Consider the following 19002-nt stretch of genomic DNA (forward strand, 5'->3'; position numbering starts at 1 on the left):
AGCTGTATTAGAGTTCTTCCCCTTAAGACACTAAAAATGTTTGTTAACTGCATCGTCACAGTGAATTAATCATGAGACATGAATAAAACTGTGCTGACATTGATTCATATTAAGAACAATGATGAGATTATACCATAATCACATAATGACTGTGATTGTGTGCTATATATTCAGTGCATACCTATTAAACTGAAGTCAGTGTGGGTGAAGGATGGCAGTCTCGTGTCCTACAGCGCAGGGGCTCCAGCTGGGGAGAGGAGCTTGAGATCCCACCGCAGAAACCTTTACTCACGCATGCTCCCTGTAATTTACAAAAAACATCATCGGTTAGAGGAATTAGCCCACAAGGTAGACAGTGCACAGCAAGAATTAAAGAGTAACACTACATTACACTGTATATTTTAGTAATAGGCTAAAATATCAGTCATGCCAATTAATCATACGCTAATTGACCATTTTGAGATTATCGGAATCAGCTGATAACTGTATGTGGCAGGACGGAGGGTGGGGCCGGGTCGTGATCATACACACCCGGTCCCTTATCAGGCTAATCAAGCCTCCGAGAGGGATAAAGGGCGACTGCGGAGGAGTGTGCGGGAGAGAGAGATAGTTTACGGACATGTCCGTCGTGTGTGTTTGTCTTTTGTTTGAGTTTGAAATTAAACTATTATTTGTATCGTCAAGCCGGTTCTCGCCTCCTCCTTTCCATTGAATCGCTTTACACTGTACCACATGACTGGTTAACAAACATGGTAGTTCCTGCTTGTGTCAGATCAACAGCCTTGAATAATACAATTTTTTTAATATTGAGTAAATATTGTTTAAAATAAGTGTTTATTTTTTATAAATACGTTTTGTATGTATTTTCCATCATTAAATTGTATATATCAGTCAACAGTTATCCCCTGCTCTCTAAATACTGTTATCAGCATTTGCATTTCAAAAAAACGATATTGGTTATCCACTAGTGCAATGGTTCTCAATCAAGGGGCCAGGGCCCACCAGAGGCCTCAGCAAACTGGGATACAAGAATACTTAAAATAATTAAAAAAAAAAAAATTTAATTCATAATAAAAATGTATTAAAATAAATTGTTAATCTAAAAATCAAGAAAACCTGACAGATCTGGAAACTTATGGCAGAAAATGAAGTATTTTAAATCAATCGATACTCTTAGTTAATGGGGGGCCATAGATTCTAAAAGTTGAGAACTACAGCGCTACTGTATTTGCCTCATTTATTAAATATGGAGAGAGAAAGAGGGAACAGGAATTTTACATGATGCAGGCCAAACTTGTATCACCATGTGGACCCAAATTATTCAGCGCTTTCTTAAAACCAATTAGTCGACTAATCGTTCAGAAAACCCAACAACTACGGTAATCGATTTTGAAAAAATTCAGTTCCCTTTACAAAAAGCTTCACTACGATGTTGCGCTGCTAAGCGCTACGGGGAACAGCTTTAGCTGTGAGCCGAGCTGAATAATGTGTGAAACACGTCAATGAACATTGACCGGAATTTATAGCCTCGGCTGATGTAATCATTAGATGCACCTGAGGCCAGGCTATAAATGGATACGTCACCAGGTGTCGTCAGAAACTCTTTTTTCAGAGCGATTCTGTTTCTGTGTGTTTCACACACCCTGTCAAAACTTTCTTTCCTCTGTTAGGAGATAGAATCAGTTAGGCAGTGTGCAGTGAACGTTGTTCTATTTTTCTCTTCTGTTTAGAAAATATTATATATATATATATATTTCTAAAAAAAAAAAAAAAAAGAGAGAGAATGACTGAAAGCCGCAAACGGTGCGTGTTCCCCTCTTCTCGCTCTATAGCTGAAGACGGCACACATCAGTTTTTGCTGTTTGTTTGGGGGTAAGAGCGTTGCATAAGGGCGAGTGCGAGCTCTGCGATTTGCTTTAACAGGCAGAGTGCGTCGTGTTCACGAAAAGATCGTTCGTGGGGCTCGTGCATGGATTTGGCTGAGGAGCAAGAGACGGGTTGACCCCTTTCTCTCACTCTCTTCCCAAACCCAGCTGGTCCTTCACATGATCTTGAAGCGCGTTCCGACGCTTCTTCGGATCATGAGGTGGATCGCGATTCTCTTCCCGCCTCCGAGCTTTCCGTCCGCGATAAAAAATCTACGGAGGAATTGCTCGATGTTGTTACTCGTGCGGTTGCCAGATTGGACTGGCCACGCGAAAAAGAGACCCAGTCTAAGAAAGGGAACACCTCATGGGTCCCTTCCCTTTCTTTGATAACCTCCATGAAGAGCTTTTTCGCTCATGGAGAACCCCTTAAAAAAAAATGTAAAAAATATATATATATTTTCTTCCCGTGTTCACATACCCTCGACGTCATTATATTCGACTATCGTGGGTGCTGAGGCACGGGGGTATTCAGTGATGCCGCCGGTCGAAGAGACGCTTGCGGGCTATCTCTCGCCGGGCTCGGCATCGTCACTTAAGTAGCCCTCTCTCCCCTCAAAGCCTTGTAGGACAACCTCCACTTTAGTGGGAAGGGCTTATCAAGCAGCAGGTCAGGCTGGTGCTGCTCTGCACACTATGCTGTTTTTCAGGCGTACCAGGCTGACCTCCTGGACGACCTGAGTGTGGGTTCCGTGCTTGACGAGCAAGCCTCAGACCCACCTCGGTCCTGACTGAAGGGAGGCTCAAAAGCAAAGCGTGGCGAGTCGTGCTCCTCCTCCCAGGGATTGGGGACAGTCTCACCGCCCTCGCCAGCCCCCGAAGCAAGACCTCAGGACTATAAATTCTAGTAAGAGAAAACCCTGACGGTCTTGCGCCTAGATTAGGGGGTAGCTCCCCTCGGGATGGGGCGCGTGCTCCACTTCACCTCTCCCGGTACCCCCTCGAAGCCCCTCCATTCCCGCCACCTCTTGGTGTTTCGGGTTGCAGAGGCTTCCGTCAAAATTGGGTGTTTTCGCTGTTCCTGCATTTTATTCAGGACGCGAAACACCCGACAACCCCTCAACAGGAATTGTTAAAATATAATACCCATCTCAGAGATCCTGGCAGCGTGGAAACTTCTGCTGGATATATTCTTTTCTGTGGGTCTTATAAGGGCGTCAGGATTTAATTCTCTCGCCGCTTTTCCGTGTTTCAACGGCGTGTTCTCACTACCGTAAACCGGATTTCTTTTTTTTGTAAAAACAAAAAAAACCCAAACTCAATCTCCTGGTTAAAGGGGCCATGGTATGTGTTCCCCTTCTAGAGAGAGAGTTAGGTTATTACACTAAATACTTCCCGTTTCCCATGGAGGGTGAGGGGTGGTGTCTGGCTTAGATCTTAAAGCTTGAACTACCCGTGGGTGTTCAAGTCCAAGATGATGCCTGTCAAGATGGTCGTGTCTCAAGCCCTACAACTCGTTTGGCTGGTCACCATCGATCTTATGACGCACTTCTATACTTCATTTAGAAGTTCGGCCACAACATGGAAAGTTCCTGAGGTTCACTTCCGGTGGCGAAGTCTTCCAGGGTCAGGTTCTTTCACTCAGCCTAGCCCTTTTTACCCGCACATTCACAATGCATGATGTAGCGCTGGCTCCTTGCGACTCCGGGGCATCTGCATTCTGAATTACGTAGACGACTGGCTGATCCTAGCGCAGTTCCAGGAACTGCCAGTTCAGCACAGGGACATCGTCTTAGCTCATCTGTTTCTCTGGGGTTGAGGCTCAACGCCAAGAAAAGCGTCCTCTCTCCCACTCAGAACACTGTCTATCGGGGCATCGTATGGAGTTCAATCACAATGCGGGCACAACTGTCTCCCGCTAGGATTGAGTCCATTCAGATCACCCTGAGCAAAGTCGGGCTAGGTCAAGGTTGCACTGTTATCAGTATCAACGATTTCCAGGTCTCAGGGCGAACGCGTCCACGGTGATCCCTCTGGACCTTCTGCTCATGAGACCATTTTTGTTGTGGCCAAAAGCCAGGGGATTTCTTCCAAGGGCCAAAACCCCTGGGCTAAATAGGGTTACGCGCCTCAGGCTTCGTTCCCTTTCTATGTGGTTCAGACCCGGTTTTCTGCCTTGGGTCCCACTCTAGGTGCGTCTTGTTGTCGCAGACTGCTAACGACAGACGCCTCCCTGACGGGCGGGGTAGCGGCCTTAAGTGGTCGTCCAGCTTAAGGGGATAGGAGGGTCGTCAGCTCGGTTGTCACAGTCACTGTCTCAGGTTGATGGCTGTATTTCTGGCCCAGAAATACCTCCTCCTGAGGCTGCCATGTCTTGGTGCGGGTGGACAATACAGCGGTAGCCTCTTACATAAATCTTCAAGGAGACCCACGTTCTTGTCAGCTGTATTTCTGATGACACCTGGTGACGTATCCATTTATAGCCTGGCCTCAGGTGCATCTAATGATTACATCAGCCGAGGCTATAAATTCCGGTCAATGTTCATTGACGTGTTCCACACATTATTCAGCTCGGCACACAGCTAAAGCTGTTCCCCGTAGTGCTTAGCAGCGCAACATCTCTTTCCGCTTTTTTCAGGGAACAAGGGTTACACATGTAACCCGAGACGTTTTGCATACCCAAATTAAAATAATCCCTTAAGAAACTCCTTGTTCATTAGATGTCCCGGATTTTCCTATAAAAATGTTTAAGGAGAAATGAAGGAGAACGACAACCAAGACCGGTGATTACTTCCACACTTGTGGGAAATCAAAAACCACACTATGAAAATGAAGCAGCCATGCAACGTTTTGCATATAAAGCATATTTTAAATAAAGAGGGAAGTCATCATGATCCAAAAGAATATAAGATTTCAGTTTCATATACTGTATACTCTCCTGGTTTTGAGTCAAACGTCCACTTTCGCAAATGTGTGTAAAGGGATTAATGGCGAGAACCGGCTTGACAATATAACAAATATTTTAATTAAGAAGTAAACAAAAAGACACAAAAACACACATGATGGACAGCTGCCCGTAAACGCTCTCTCTCTCCCGCACCACTGTCCGCAGTTGGCCTTTATCCCTCTCGGAGGCTTGATTTGCCTGATAAGGGGCCGGGTGTGTAAAATCCCGACCTTCCTCCGCCCTGTCACAGTGTGTTTTCTTTAGCAGTGGCTTTGTAAGGTGGTTTGAAACACTTATTTTAAACTAGTTATGGGTCAACTATATAATGAAATGTACATTTTAACAAAGGTTTAACTGTGTTCTCAGGACAAGGGGATTTTTCATGCAAGGTTGGGGTAAGTTGTAAGTTTGCACGTTAGTAACATTGTTGGAAAGGCGGAGCTTAGAGCGCTTGTCAATCAACTGCGTTATACAGCGGAGCAAGGCAGACGAAATACATGCCCGTGATATGTGCTAGATAACTTGTTGTGGGTGCTAAAGTGTGCGTCCATGAGTGACTAAGTGATTATTTCCCTAATATATGTTCTGATTAATCTACAGATCCTTTCATGACTGTTAATGTGATGTTTATCCACTGATATTGAGTGTATTGGGATCTGGTGCTACCAGTTATGTTAGTGTCATCTGCGCGGTTTCACATGTATGTTCAATTACATCTCACTCCTGAGGCAATAATATTGCAGAATATGTCATTATACATGTCACTGTGTTGATGATGACTAGAATTAAACTGTTATGTTCATATAAATGAGGTGTAATTAAGTGATGTTCATTGCCGAACAGCGGTTTACTTTCGTTTTTGTTTTTTTATTGTTTACATATTAACACCATATCAGCATTAAAAAACATGTTTTATACGTTTAACTTTCATATAATCTATTACAATTTGTGTAGATAAAAACAATGTTTCATAAACTCTTGTGTGCTTTATTGTTTAACTGTTTAAGCCTATATACTGTTTACGTCAGGTTCCATTGTGACATCCCACATATAGTGTGATGCACCACTATTGAGGTTGTTTTTTTCCTGGGCAATAATGGTGCCAATAATGGTTCAATAGCTTTTTGTAGTCAACACTTTAAAATATGTGCCTATACAGAAATTGACTTTCATAAATAAACCTACCCTTAGAAATATTCATTGGAGTAAAAGGTGACACGAGTTGGCAACTAGCCCCATTCTCCCCCATATATTGTTTTTATTCCATCATTCCTTCCATCTCCTATGCTCTCAAGTGAAGTGTTAGTGCATTGTGTGTGTGTTTGTGTGTGTGTGTGTGTGTGTGTGTGTGTGTGTGTGTGGGCATGTTTATGTGGTTTACGAGGACAATTAGGTTACAAACTGGTAATTACAAGGATATTATGTATAAATATGGTTTGAGGACATTTCTAGTGTCCCCATAATTTAAAAATCTTAAAAAACATATAAAATTATGTTTTATTGAAAATTAAAAAAATGCAGAATGTTTTTTGTGAGGGTTAGGTTTAGGGGTTGTGTTAGGTTTAGGAGATAGAATCTATTGTTTGTACAGTATAAAAAATCATTGTCTATGGAAAGTCCTCATAATGATAGGTAGACCAACGTGTGTGTGTGTGTGTGTGTGTGTGTGTGTGTGTGTGTGTGTGTGTGTGTGTGTGTGTGTGTGTGTGTGTGTGTGTGTACAGAGATGCTGGTGTGGTGTCAGAATCAGTTATTCTGGATTATTCTCTTACATGCAGCTCAGGCTTACTGCATTCAGAGGCAAAATGAATAAAATATTAGCATGCAGCCCGACATCTTTATCAGACGGAGAGTGACACGCATGCAAACACAGTGCAGTATTGGCACTCTTTGAGGTGACTGTCAGTGAGCCACTGCACTTCATCAAATGCACTTTTCTAATCCCTCGCACTGTACAGGACTTTCAACAACCCACCACAGAGCACACACACACACACATCACATCTAAGCATTGAGTGTGTGTGTTTGTGTGAGTGAGATTAGAAAAACTTCTCTAAAACCTGATTGTGTTTCTGAGGTGTGCGACAGTGGTAGAGCTAGCGCCATTCCCAGGAGCCATGGCAACGGCTGCTAGGTGAACAAAGGCCCAATTAAATCTACTGCGGGCAGGTCACTACGGCAACAAATGCCCTTCAGATGATACAGACACACAACATTTAACACACAAACTACACTACTATACACTTATTTACACAAGACTATTATGGGTTCAATACAAGTTAAACTCAATCGACAGCATTTGTGGTACCACAAAAATTCATTTTGACTTGCCCCTCCTGTCCTTAAAAGACAGCAAAACTTCTGGGTTCCAGTGAGGCACTTACAATGGGAGTGAAAGGGGCCAATCCATAAATGTTAAAATATTCACTGTTCTTAAAGTAAAGCCACAAGACATAAACAACATCTGTGTTTACACGATTGTAGTGTGATAAAATCGCTTGATAACCTTTTCTCTGTAAAGTTTTTTTTTAATTTTACAACTTTGTTGTCATGACACCGTAACACAGTAAATGACAATTTAAACAACTTATAATATATATATATATATATATATATATATATATATATATATATATATATATATATATATATATATATAAAATACATGAGTTTTAACAGAAGATTTAATTTAATTTCTGCCTTTAAACCTTCCAAAAATTGGCCCCATTCACTTCCTTTGTAAGTGACTCACAGTACCCTCAATTTAGCTTTTTTTAAAGAAAATGAGGGACGAGTCAAAATAATTTTTTGTGTTAATCAACATTATGCCATAAATGCTGCCGATTCAGCTTGACTTGAATAGAATCCAGACTATTCCCTTTAGGGGGCCATTTTCTACACTTTTTGAAGCAGTTTTCCCCCTAAAGTCCACTTATAATACAAGTCAAGGTTGAAATTTACATTTACATAACCCTTATCCACCCATTCTCTTTACCTTTGAATTAAAAATGTTAAACGGGTACAACATTGCCACAAGGAACAACATTCTTGGTATTTATAGCACAAAGTTGAAAAGATTTTTGCAGTATATCTCATTTGCTGTTTTATGAAGACCAAGGATTTGGACACCCAACTCCATTGACATATTGCTTTTGGTATACTATAAAGTAAGTAGTTTGCCTATTCGGACTCGAGGAGAATTTACATTTTGAGGTGAATAATCCTTTTAATGTCTGTCCTTCTCGGTTTCACCTCTTTTTCCCCCACATGCTGTGTAAATCACCCTTTTTGTGAACTCGTGGTAAAAGTCAAAAGTACTTATAAAAAGTCCTGTGAGCACACCTGTAATAAAACAGTGAATGCACAGCCACAAAACCACACACGGACATGCTGAAATATGCTCTCCATCCATGTACCTCTGCAAATAAAGTGTTCTTTCACTGATACTTAAAATATATTGTGTCTAAGCTTGCGCAGCCGAGTGCTAAGGAACACGGTAGCACACACAGGGCTAATACAGGCCCAATCAAGCAGCATACACTTTATCTTCATTCAACACAAAAGTGCACACACAAAGGCATTTACATTAACCCTTTTGCAAACACACACACGCTGTACATAGACTTGTGCACAAAGTTCAATTTATTTCTAAATGAAGATTGATAAAACTTTAAACTGCAAGCTTCCTAGTTCAAATTGACCATAAAAGCAGTTGTTTTTCACTCTTATATAGTTTATCACCCTCTGAAAGCTGCACTTCTCAGGTGAGCTGACTATCTATTGAACACACTAAATTTAACTCCCTCTCACACACACTGTGGTGGACAGTAACGAAGTAAATGTAATTCGTTACTGTACTTAAATAGCTTTTTTGCGTATCTGTACTTTACTGAAGTATTTAAATTTGGGGAGACTTTTACTTTAACTCCACTACATTTCAAAGTCAAATATCTTACTTTTTACTCTACTACATTTTCAAAATCAGTCGTTCCTTTTTATTTATGAGTGGATAAAAACATAAATGGTCAAACGAGCCACCAATCACAGTACAGCGCACGCGCTTTGTTTTGAACTTGCCTTGGCGGCATCTACTAAGCGCGAACCAGGGGTGCGTTTCCCAAAAGCATCGTTAGCCAACTATGGTCGCAAGTTCCGTCGTTATCATCATAGTTCAACGAGTCGGTGTTTCCCGAAACCATCGTTCCAACGAACATTCGCAAACAGCATCGCAGAGTTGTGTGGTTGGAACGACAGCTCTCGACCTGTGGTTAGAAGCAGAGTTTCTTGTTATTATAACATGTGGGCTTAATAAATTATTATCTTGAGCCAAATAAGCAAGATGTAGCGAATCAGCTCTATATTCTTCCACCATTAGGTAGCGAATCAGCTCTATGAAATATTAATAATCAATCATAACTTGTTATAATCAATTATGAATATTTGGATCAGTTAATCGGGTTAACTTGATGTAGCTACATTAACATTACAACCAAATACTCGGTTCATCCCGTGAACACTCAATTTTGGTTATTAATTAATTAATTAATAGAAATGTACATTTCCGGGCAAGGGAAATGTCTTTCTTACTAAGTATTAAGAGCAAGTAGTCAAAATCTATGATTAGTGACTTTAGATATGAGCTTGAGACACAGACAACTTTACATGTGACATGAACAAGACTTTATTAACTAGACTAAACATTTAAACTACTCTAACATACATATACATACATTCATACAGTTTACCAAGGGAAAGAGGGCTGAAGCAGAATACAGGAAGGCAAGAAGTTATAGCATTGTTTGAAGTTCAGCAGATCAACAGCCTGAGCAAACCATCATATTAGTTCTGACACGCCTTTTTAGAAAGGGGTTAAGGATACTTAATGTATCAAATAATGAGACTAAGTTTGATACTTGCATGTCCCATTTGAAATAAACTGTCCTGATGCAATTTGTTGAGGCTCCAGTTGATCTTTTGATGTTGTCTTGATGAGAGAGAGAACCAGTGAGAGTCAGAGGATCTTGGTGAATGGGCAGTCAAGGCCGTAGGTAGCCTGGCACACGCTTGGGAGTCCTTGGGGCCTTTAGTTTGGCATCATTCAGCGAGAGAGTGAGAGAGCACAAGGCTCAGAGAGCAAGAGAGGCTAAGAGCAGCTAAGAGGATAAGAGTTGGTAAGATAAGAGAGATAAGAGGAAGTGGGCGCAGCAATTTTATACCCTCGGAAATAGGTCCCACCTCTCATTGGCTCGACCAATGAGAAGGGTTTGGGTTCCAGGCGGAATTTGGTTTATTGCTCTTTGTTGTAAAATTGCCCATTGCATGTGCAAGAAAGAAAATAGGAAACATACTGGTAATACTAATATGCTGTTGTTATCGACATATCATGTACACAGTCATTTCAATCTTCAAAATACCAAGTTATAGAGACCAAATATGCCACACATATGATTTTGGTTAACCATAGTATGCAAAGTCTGAAACATTAACCCATTAGTTTGCAAGAAAACATAGATCAAGCACATTTAAGGGAAAATGTGAGATGGCACATTAGATACATGTCAATATTTATCACATGGATATATAGAATATATATATAGGATTAACAGGGTTCATTTCTCTTTCTCAGTAAGAGAATGAAGGGAGGGTCAGCACTTCTCTGAACATTCCTTTGGAGGTCGTAAAGGCCTCCATTACTCTGGGCAGGAGAATGATTCCTTTGTTCGACCACGGCTCATTTGCATGTTTCTGGCTGGGTTTATGACGGTAAGAGATTTTGGGCTGAATGACTCAAAAGATGGCAAAACATAACGTAATATCATTCTACTAAGATCTTATATTCGAATTTAGCTCGGACAAATCGTAAGGTTTAATTTGATACCAAGAAAGGTATATTTAGTACACTTAATAAGGGAATATACACTGAGGCTATTAAATATGAGGCCTCAGAGTTTAAAACACACAACTAAACAGTTCTAACGAGTTTGATATACCTCAGAAATACACAACATACAGGGATTACACGTATTTCATTAGCAATATGCAGTTCTGTGTTTAACTGAAAACACACACACACACACACATTTTTACGCTCAAAGTTTCCTTCCTGTCCACATGATAAGCACGTGGTGAGCATGCGGATGTCACATGCGTTCTCTGTCAATAGTTCATTGTCTCTTTGTCAATACATTTATTGTGCTTGTGGAGGCTGGTTGGCTTATTTCAGTAATTAGGGGTTTTTAACAGTAAGTTCTTGTTTGTTCGGAATCTGTTAAGGCACTGATCCTCCGCCATACCTTACAGTCCCCTTTTTCGCCAGGTGGTGTCCCTGTTGGAGACATCATCGGATCTACAATCATCACAATGGCGGATGGCAGGTGAATCATGAGGGTTTTGTAGCAGGTAGTTGTTCCACGGTGGGTGATGTAGACAGTAGCCACATCCAGGTCTCTGCAGCAGGTGCAGAGGCAGCAGGTGCCTTGACAGTGTGTCACCTGTCATTATGAAGTCAGTTCTGCTTGAGGCAGGTGCTTGTTTGTGGCTGCAGGGAGTGGTTATGGGCATTGTGTAGTGTGGAGAGAGTTTCAGACTGACCTAGTACTGGTAGCAAAAGGGCAGCAGGTGGCCGCTCAGCCTTGGTTCGGCACCCAGTCACCAGGTGTCTGAAGTCTGCAGTGTTACTCTGCTCTGGCAGCAGTGCTGACTTGAGCTTGCCTGAGTGGTGTTGGGCAAGAGTCAGAGGTTTGTTCTTCCCAGTACTCCTCAGGGGAGTTCTGTTCCAGGAGCTCTTTGCTAGTGCTAGCAGCTCTTGTAACTCAGTAACAGGCGCTTCTAGCTGTCTTTGTGCAGCCTCTGTTTGGCACCTGTTTGAAAGGTGTACAGGAGGATGTTGTTGTAGACTGCTGTGGGACGCCCTGTGGTGTTTGCTGGGTGAGGCCTTGTGTTTGTTAAAGGCCTTCTGTGTCAGGTCACGCAGTTGTTGGATAGGCATTGTGTGGGGCAGGCCATAATGCCTAAATGGTGACTTACCATAGGATGGAGGTTTCGGAGGAAAAGGCTCTTGAAGCTGGTGTCCTCCTCCATCCCAGGTTTGTTATGCAGCTCCGAGCAAGCTCGCCTGAGTCTGTGGTAGTAAACATAGGGAGTTTCATGCCGACCCTGTTTGGTGTCTAGGGCAGCGATCAGTCCGTTGTTAGACTCTGAGAATTCCCTTATGATGGCTTGTTTCAGCTGCTGGTAGTTAGACTGGATGTTTTCTGGCTGTCGAGCCAGAAAGCGCCGCAACTCTGGGCTGGACGGATCCAGATCAGATGGAGTCTATCTTGATGGTTCACACTCATCAAAGACTGCAGGTGAAAGTCAATGTCTCGCAGGTAAGCGCGGACGCCGTGGTCTCCTGCAAGCTCTGGTGTAAATGCAGGGATATGTCTGGCCATTCGTTGAGGTCTTTGAGTGTCGCTACACGCGTCGCTTCAAGATTCGCCTGAATCAATCCTTTTCCTTCCGCGCTGCAGAAGCTTTAAGGAAACTGTCCGATGACGGTTAAGCAGTGGGGTTTGTCTCCCCTTTGTAAATCTGTGCTTGGCTGGGGAGGTTTCTCTGCTGATTGCAAGTGGGGAGTGAGATGTCTCTCCTGCTGTGGTTCCTTTTGCAGCAGGTAAGAGTGTCTCAGTTCTCGCTGGACCATGTCAAGTTCATCTTTGGTGTTTTCCAGCTGCTGAGTCAGCACTTTAACTTCAGCTCTGGACACATTCAGTTGACCTTCACAGGCCATGATTCTGGCATCTTTGTCCAAGAGTTCAGAATTTGCTGTTTTTAACAGTGAATCTTTCATTCAGTACAATCAGTATCTTTTATTTAGAAGACATACAAATGTCCTTTAGGTCTTTTAGTTTGTCAATAGATTAAAGCACCGTATTTGAAGAGAGCGCATGTGTGAACGTGCTCTAGTGCGTTAGAACGAGCCTATGATTGAATCTGGAAATAAAGCAAATAACTGAGAAAAATATGAGATAGTCCTCAGATGACATGTCCGTTATTTATAGCAAAACATCTAGCATTAATTCGATCACAAACAGATTCATTAAAAGAAGTTTTTACTCCACCACATGTGTGGCATCATTAACCAACGTGGTTGAACAACCAATTTTCGGTTTCGGGAAACAGTCGTGACTAGCAAGTTGATTTCTTCAACAGTGCATTGTACTACGGTAGTGGAGCAGCAAGTGACGTCGTTGTATGGGAAACGCACCCCAGAGCCGTTAAATATGAGAGTTGCGAACAGACGGTTGCGACAGTGATCTCGCCGCCGCGCGGTCACGTGATTCGTGTAGCTCTCAATAGTTCCAAACAAATTGCGTTGACAATGATTTTAAGCGGGGCAGAGAGCAGCAGCTATTATTGCAGCAATTATCAGTAAATATTGACACATAATGTACATTGCTTATTATGTTGACACTAAAATGACTTGCATATAATAGCATTTTTTTTCTGGGGAGTAGCAGAAACACTGCATTAATACGTTTCTGTGTTTAATTTTGGAGGGAAATTGGCTGCTCCCATAACATAGAATATATATATATTCTATGTGTGTGTGTGTGTGTGTGTGTGTGTGTGTGTGTGTGTGCGTGCGTGCATGCGTGTGTATAGGCTATATATATATATATTATATATATATATATATATATATATATATATATATATATATATATATATATATATATATATATATATATATTTAATGGTGTTGTGCAGGTTTATGTGAATGTATCATAACATTAGGATGTTAATAATTATGACCATAGACACTCGAGAAAAATATATACAGTAAATACTGTAAATGTATTATACCTTATGGGAACAGTCCCCTTCCCTCCAAAATTAAACACACAAAAAATGTATTCAATTCAAATATATATATATATACATCTGACTAATTAATGTCATTTTATTAATAGATTGGTGTGCCAAGAGTGACATTAGTCTTCATGTAGACTGAGTTAAGCAAGAGTCTTGTGACAAATTATAATAGGACATTATGGCCATAAAAAATAATTGTACTTTGATACTTAAGTACATTTGAAGGCAAATACTTTTGTACTTTTACTCAAGTGAATGTTTAAAGGCAGCACTTCTACTTTTACTTGAGTAATATTTTACCTTGAGTATCTTTACTTTAACTCAAGTACATGGTATGTGTACTTCGTCCACCACTGCACACACACAAACACACAGTAAGTAACATCTTGATAACCAGTAATGCGGTAGTTCACTGAAACGATACGTAATATATATATATTTTTTAATGTCTCAAACATAAAACAGAGGAAAAAATGGGGATACATGATATATCGGTGACCATATGGAATCAGCCATTAATTGTCATTTTTATTATTGGTATTATTTTTCCATTTCAATGACTTAAACTGTTTTTCTATGCCTTCTCTTTATCTTTTTACTGTACCTTAAAATGTTTTTGATGCTTGAATTCACCGAAGTGTGTGATTTCACTTCGTGTGAATGGTATTTTTGTTTAAAAACAGGCAAAAAATATAAACATATAATATTGTTCATCATATCGGTTATGAGATTCAACTTAAATATATTTATTAGCTATTGGTACGAAATGTACATATCAATGCATATCACTAGAAATACAAGCTTTTAACAGATTATTTGAGAGCTGACACTGGATTTGAGCTTCTATTCAATTCCACTGTGTTTAAACAGGACATTTGCATTGAAAGGTAGTAAACAAATGGTATGTTTGCAAATGGTATTTTCAAACTGCTTTTCTTGAGGTGATGTCAGTGGAGCCATTCAGTTATTAATCTACTCAATAGCTTTAAAAATGATCTAAGACGTGATTTTTGCAAAGAATGGCTGCTTGGGGGAACATAAATTACGCAGCTTGGTCGAGAAGTCAATGCACCTAGCTCAAACTCACAGGCATGCTAAAGGAAAAAGGAGAAACAATATTTCTGACTAACATTTTTTCCTATGTTCGTTTCCTCTCTCTCTCTCTCTCTCTGACACACATGTTCTCTGTCATATGTTTGCCGCCATCAGGGCAGCAGTGTGGCAGGATGCAGCCTGTGTTCCACTTTACAGCTGACACTGATTTGCTGCTAATGGATTAGACCATCTATACAATCATTAACACAAAGTCATGAGGAAATGGCATACTATTGAAGCAAAAGAAGAATCTTTTCTCTTTCATGCACACACACACACACACACACACGCGTGCGCACACGCACACTGTGTATTCAACTCACATCAAAATGTCATTATGCAGTCAGTAACCACTGTCATCACAGTTTCAGAAAGGAAATGAAACAAGACAGAGAATCACACAGCACAAGCATCATTTACACTGACACCTGTCAATCAAAAGCGTCAAAGAAAACAGACTGACTCTGTGTTTACCAAGGTAATTTGTCAGGGTTTTGCTAATTAAACAGCAAATACTTTATGAAAGCTCAAACATTTTGTAATTCAGGTATGTCAAGTCCGATGTCTCACATCGTGACAACAACACAAACTCAGTGTCTTTAGTCAAAAGTAATCATGAAATGAAAATAAGTTAAAAAGGTTTTCTGTGTCATTTCTCTACCATTATCGCCAGAATTGCAAAAATTCCTGAACACTTCTCTTGTCTTCTATTGGTCAAAAAACAGATAGTCCTGCCCCCAAAGTCACACCACTGATTAAGCCAATGTTGCTGTGATTGGCTGGTCAGAATGCTCAAACAAACTGAGTTTTGATAGCACCACAGAACCACATTGTTTACACTTTTGATGACATCAACATAAATGTCTTTGACTAACCACATAGCTGGGTTAGGATAAAGCATTTTAAAATCATAAAGATTACACTTTAACACCTTTATTGTTTAAACTAATGCAATTCTGCTCCTTATTACCTGACTGCCGAAAGGTAAACATGACAAGATTTCTCAAGGAAATCACTGTCCACCTGTCAGCATGATGTGTCGTGAGTTGCTAATCTACTGTGACAATGGAATTTACGAGGGTTTTATGAAGCGCATGGACTAACATGGTGTGTAATACTGATACGCTGTAATGTGCAGGTGTGCAGCCGAGTGTTAAAAGTTGGTTTGCTTACATAAGACTGAGAAGTGTTGCAGAGACCATAGTGGAGTTTTCACACTTGAGCATGTGAAACAAAAAACACCCAAGGGTCTTTACTTTTAGCAAGTGTGTGTGTGTGTGTGTGTGTGTGAACGTTAGAACATTAGGTACGTCATCGGAGGTGACGAGGGACTCTTTCCATCTGGCTCCACACCACGCCTAGAAAGGATGAGAAATGCCTCAGCTTGCATATGCGGTACTTAAGTCAAGACAGACTGTTAAAAAATCCTAAGCATCTGAGTCAATGGGTGGAGACGTTGTGTGTGTGACGTGTAAACAAAAAAAAATATTGCTCTTAATTAAAATGAAAAGCACACAAGCCACATTCTCAACCAATGTCATAAAACTCACTCACAAAATTCCATCATAAACCCAACAACAAACCTCATTTGTAATGCTATAAAATTGCCACATTTCTTAAGCATCACAAAATGGCATCAGTTAAATTACTTAAATTTCAGGTTGTTTCCCACCAAAACCTATCAATGCCTTCAGAAGACTTGGAATACTTGGAATTTAGATTAACTCTAATATTTGTCTTTGCTAGTACTTTTCTAATGCAACTGAAACTTTGTAATGCAGCACTTTCCATGTTACGGTCTCCTTAAGATGAATTGCTTATGTTGTATCTTTCCTTATTTTGTAAAATCGCTTTGGATTATTGTGTCAGCTAAATGAATAAATGTAAATGTATATGGTGCATGAGTGACATGGACTACTACAATGATACCTCAGCATCCTTTTTGAAGTAAATCACGCACCACAGCCATTGTATTGAAAAGATGGACTGTGATATTATTATTTTTTTATTATTTTTTTTTCATAATTTAATATATGGCAACATTCTACAGTAATGCCTTTTTCTGAGCCCTGACTTATCAATCACTATTAAGTGGTCTCTGTACTGCTACAAGAAGTCAAAGAGTTGCTTCCTTTAGGGACAGAAGCCATAAAGAAAGCAGGATTCAAATTTTAAAAAGATTCATTTGGGATTGAGATTGGGATTATGAGTGACATGCAGAAAGATTTGAGGCAGATTAACTTTCAGACTCAGCACATCAAATACCTTGTGGCTCAATCAACTGTCTCATTCAAATCCAAACAATAATTTAAAGGTGATTATCTTTCAATGTTAAAATACTTTCTCTTATTTCCATTTTAATATGGAGATACAATGATAAATAAACCATTTAAAAGTCTGATTTCCCTGATGAGTGTAAACATTGTGGGTCTGTGGCACTTTCAAAACATTGGTCCTTTCAGCTTTAGAGGGGTCATGATGACATGAGGATTCAAATTTTCCTTGATCTTTTGACATATACGAGGTCATTGTACTATAGAAACATACAGTAAATTTCAGAACTCAAAACGTCCTCCTCACTGCAAAAAGAGCATTTGTTAAAAAACAAGCTTGCAAAATGACTCAATCGCTACATCTTCCACATTGTGATGTCACAGTGGTAGACATTTGCATTTGACCACCTCCACATCAACACCTATTTGAATCCCCTTCTGGCCCCTCCTTCCTCGTGACCTGGGAGGGAGACAAGGGGAGAGGGAAAGAGTGAGGTGTAGCGACAGTGACAGAGAGAGAACAAATTTCACACTAGTTCCCAGACATGCCGTCGCCTGGTCCTCGACCACTCCTCCACCCACCGGTGGACACAGCCGCTCCTACCCGGAGTGAGTATTCGTCTAGTGCACGTTTTTGTAGAAAAACATTTAAATCTTGACAGGCACATGAAGATATACTGTGCAAGTCCAATTTGGATGAATCTCCCATGACAGGTCAATACAGGGGTGGGGCCAGAAGCTTGGCAAAATGAGCTTTGCCACCCTACTTGCCACCCCAACTTGGACCACACTCGCATCCTAGAGACGGTGCGCAATGGCCGTGTCAGGCATGGTCCATAACAAAGTTCTGCCCATGGCAGGACAACCACCCCCCAAGCCCCCGGTTATGACGAGTTTGTCATATTTAGCAGCGTAAATCTAGCTACGTTTTTTACATTTGCATTTTTAATTTTTTTTTTTATTGTTTAGTGTAAATGTATTACCCTGGAATACAGTGTAAAAAAAAAAGTTACCACAGCTGCGATGAGGTTTCTAATATAGCTGCTCAGAGAATTTGTAAAAATGTAGCCTCTTTTTTTCTTCTGACTGTTGTAATCCACCACACTTTTTTTTCTACTTTTGGAAAACTGTGAAAGAGTAAGTGTGGATTTTTTCCTTTGCTGTTATATTTTTTGTGGTCTCTCATTCACCACTATACAAGTTTACTCTGCTATCATTTACTTCCACATTTCAAACCTGGATATGTGAAAAGGGTCCTTATGCTACATGTAGACACTAGGCCCGAACCATGAAATTCAGCCAAGATTTTCTCTAGAGCAGGCGTACATGTGTTCATTTATGGTGGTAAGTGAAATGTGATTCTCTTCAATGATCTCAGCCATATTACTGCCAACACCCACACCCACATACACACTCAAGCACTTTTTGCATCTTCAACCCTATTCTCCTCCCTCCGTGACCCACTTTCTTCCCCTTTTTGGTAGAACATTCTGCCATAAGATTGACAGTATGAAAGTGTTACAAAGAGAATATGACAGAAAAAGATAAAGACTTATGTAAAGCTGTCATTGAGCAGAGCCAACAAAATTGTTAGTTCTTTGACATCATGAACTGTTCCTTCTCTTTCAACTTTTTTTCAATCTCTCTCCACATTTCTCCACGTTCTTCCCTAGATATCTAGAAATCTAGATATATGCAGGAAAAACACAAACCCACTTTAAAAGGAAAAGAAAACCATAATTTTAAGTGATAAGTGATTGACTGCATACTACCTTTAAAGCGTAAGTAATTTAAGGGTAATCTTTCAACATAGTCTCATGGAATGAAACTGTAACTATTACTATAACAAAAAGTTTTAAAAATTTTTAAGTACCGAATTCTACGTTTCGCCACAGTTTTCCAGGTGAAATTAACACTAGAGGTGCAACAACAACTGTGTGCTCTATCACATAAATTATGACTCCAA

General features: G+C 40.4%; 1 protein-coding gene across 1 annotated transcript in view; it reads right to left on the minus strand.

The window, feature by feature from the left end:
- LOC127656080 (polypeptide N-acetylgalactosaminyltransferase 1-like) overlaps positions 1–19002 on the minus strand; it is a 156108-nt gene that overhangs the window by 84938 nt on the left and 52168 nt on the right. The window contains exon 2 of the mRNA XM_052144246.1: positions 182–301. The gene's annotated coding sequence lies outside the window, so the exon portion shown is untranslated. The remainder of the gene's footprint in view (positions 1–181; positions 302–19002) is intronic.

This window comes from Xyrauchen texanus, chromosome 15, assembly GCF_025860055.1.
Source record: "Xyrauchen texanus isolate HMW12.3.18 chromosome 15, RBS_HiC_50CHRs, whole genome shotgun sequence".
Lineage (NCBI taxonomy): Eukaryota > Metazoa > Chordata > Actinopteri > Cypriniformes > Catostomidae > Xyrauchen > Xyrauchen texanus.